The sequence below is a fragment of the Arachis duranensis genome, chromosome 4, assembly GCF_000817695.3.
Source record: "Arachis duranensis cultivar V14167 chromosome 4, aradu.V14167.gnm2.J7QH, whole genome shotgun sequence".
Lineage (NCBI taxonomy): Eukaryota > Viridiplantae > Streptophyta > Magnoliopsida > Fabales > Fabaceae > Arachis > Arachis duranensis.
In genome coordinates, this window is record NC_029775.3 from 116,320,074 (window position 1) to 116,323,686 (window position 3,613).

Consider the following 3,613-nt stretch of genomic DNA (forward strand, 5'->3'; position numbering starts at 1 on the left):
GTTATATATATTTTTTATTATTTTAAAAAATTATATTTAATTATTTATAAATACATATATCTTATTTTCAGTGTAAATGAAATAATATATGTCTTTTACAATATAAACGAGATATACAAAAATTAAAAAAACACACGTATCTCATTTATACTATCAACAAAATAATTATCTCGTTTACAGTATAAACAAGATAAAAAAAATATTTATTTAATTTATAAAAATAAAAAGTAAGTTTAGTATATTTTAAAGTAAAACTCTTAGAACTTTATTTTTCTTGAGATATAGAAGACAATTTTTATAAATACTCGATAACTGCGTTTGATAATTAAATTTACAGTAATAACTATTAAAGTCATAAGTTAAAAGCTCAAAATAAAATGTAATATACTGATATTAAAACATATAAAAATGAGCCATGCTTTTATATCATAGCAGATCAAATTGCATCAATCTTTTTATATATATTTTTATGTGTTTAATTTTAATATTTGATAATATAAAATATTTTATATAATGATTCAATTATATCTATTGTTTTAGATAATCATTTACGTCATTAGTATCAAGAATAATTATTTTTGTCAATGTGTCATTATATAATTAGATACATGTGTAAAATTATTTTACACTCACATTTCATCAAAATTAAATTAATATACTATATTGTATATGATAAAGATGGAGGAATATGGTTTGCACTCTCTTAATTCAAATATTTGTCCATTGTTAATTATCGGACATAAGAAAATAAATAAATTCTGTGAATTGTTTACCTGAATACACAAAAGAGAAACTTCTTACCTACATGTGCAATTTTAATTTTATATAAACCATAGGAGCTAACTACGGTTTTTAGTTTGTATGTAAACCGTTAGAGGCTACAAAATTTTATGGTTGGAAAAGGTTGGACATAATCCGTGGCCACCTACCACGGATTATGAAAGAAAAAGCTAAAACATAAACCGTGGTTGCTTCTCACGGTTTATGAAGAGGAGGACTTGAACGAAAACTCCCAAAAATTCCCACGGTTTACATGCAAAGTATAAATTATATGATCAAATTTTTTAAAAACCAAAATTTTTTATTTTTTATTCTTAAATTATATGATCAAAATTTTTTTATTTAAATTAAAAAAATAAAATAAAATCCAGCTATATATAGTAGAGAATAAATCTGTAAATTTATTATTTTTTTACTTTTTAAACTAAAAAAATAAATTTTTTTCTAATATTTAAAAAATAAAAAATTCTAACAATATACAAAAAATTTTTTTAAAATATTTTTTTATTTATCGGATAATGCTACACCCAAACAGTTGACTTTTTTTTGTTTAACTTGTTCTCAAATTAAGAATAAATTAATTTAAAAATTTAAAATTTTTCAATTTTTTATTTTTTGGATATTGTTAGAATTTTTTATTTTTTTAATATTAGAAAAAAAATTTAGTTTGAAAATTAAAAAAATAATAAATTTATAGATCTGTTGTTTACTAGATATTGGTGGACTTTATTTTATTTTTCTAATTTAAATAAAAAAATTTAATCAAATAATTTAAAAATTCAAAAATAAGAAATTTAGTTTTTTAAAATTTTTAATTTTTTTATTCACCGGATACTGCTAAACCCGGACAATTGATTTTTTTAGCTGCACTTGTTCACAAATTAAGAATAAATTAGTTTAAAAATTTTAAAATTTTCAATTTTTTATTTTTTGTATATTGTTAGAATTTTTTATTTTTTAATATCAGAAAAAAATTACTTTTTTTTAGTTTAAAAATAAAAAAAAATAAATTTACAGATCCGTTGTTTACTAGATATTGGTGGACTTTATTTTATTTTTTAATTTAAATAAAAAAATTTGATCATATAATTTAAGAATAAAAAATAAAAAATTTTGATTTTTAAAAAATTTGATCATATAATTTATACTTTGCATGTAAATCATAGGAACTTATAAGGAGTTTTCGTTCAAGTCTTCCTTTTCATAAACCGTGAGAAGCAACCACGGTTTATGCCTTAGCTTTTTCCTTCATAATCCGTGGTAGGTAGCCACGGATTATGCCCAACCTTTTCCAACCATAAAATCTTGTAGCCTCCAACGGTTTACATACAAATTAGAAACCGTGATTAGCTCCCACGGTTTACATAAAATTAAAATTATACATGTACGTAAGAAATTTTTTTTGTGTATTTAGATACACAATTCACAGAATTTATTTAATTAGGTATATTACCCAAAATAAGATGAATATATTAGTTGTTTCACACGCAAAATCTCATATGAATGCATATGATGAACTGGCTAAAATATGATAATCAAATTAAACCTCACTTTGTTGATGTCATTAAGATTAGTTAAGCCAGGCCACTAATATTTGATGGATATGGATAGTGTATGCAACTATTATACCTTTTAAAAAAGGGCCTTGTTCTTGCAATTGCACTACCAAGTAATTTCTTGGTTATTACTTATTAGTGTGTGTGGTGTGCATGAAATCATGGAAGTTACCAAAACTTCACCGATTTACAATTTCCTTGAAAGTTCAGTATGCACTAATTTCACTTTCCCACATAAAACGGTTCAATTACAAACGTTGGGGAAACGATGTGGAAATGGACTACTTACAAGTTACAAGTTACAAGGCAAGGCTTTTCTTAAAGGAGGATAATATTATTTATATAAAAATAATATTATAAATTGTTAAATTATTTAATTAAATATATCAAATTATTTAATATTTTATAATATTATTTTTATATAAAAACATTTTTACAAAAGTAGTTACGGTTTATTTTTTATTTTTCTTTTTACCAATACACTATATTTTTTCAAGTAATATATAATATAGATACAGATATAGATTAGTAGGGTCCTCTCAATTTCCGTTGAGCTTCTCCCAAACTTCCTAATAATTAATATATAGAAGTGGACTCAAGGAGAGAAGGAAAATTTTCTATTATTTTTCCTTCCACATGACATTTTTGATAATGGAGAATTAAACCAATGAAAACATGACACTTAACCACACGACAGCAGACATACTCACTTCGTGGAAGCTACAAACATCTGTGTCTGCTATTTCCAAATGGTCTTTTCCAATTTCCATTCACTAATCACATAGCCTGCCAAAGTCATCAACGGAAAATTTACGTACCAAATCAAACCGTAAATAACTACAAATAAATAACGAGTGGAGCGGTGGTGACCCCTTTAGTTGTTGATGGCTATGCCGGAGATGACATGGGGACGGATTTAGTGTGGTTATTATTTTTTCTTTTTAGATTTGTTCTTTTTTAAGAATTGGATGTCTTATGGTGCTCCACTGCTATTGTGTTGAGCAATTTGCTTTAAAAAAAAAAACTACAAATAAATAAAATAAAAAAGCAGGCCAAGCTAACCTGTACTTTAAGGCGGTATTTGTTGACAAAGATAAGACATTAAAATAGAGATACAAAAATATAAAATTATATTTGACTGAAGAAATATGAATAAAAATAATGTATCTAAAAATATTAAATTAGTATATTTTATATTCATAAAAAAATATAAAAATATTAATAAAAGATATAATTTATTTTTTATTTTTTTATTAATTTTATTAATTTTTTAAAAT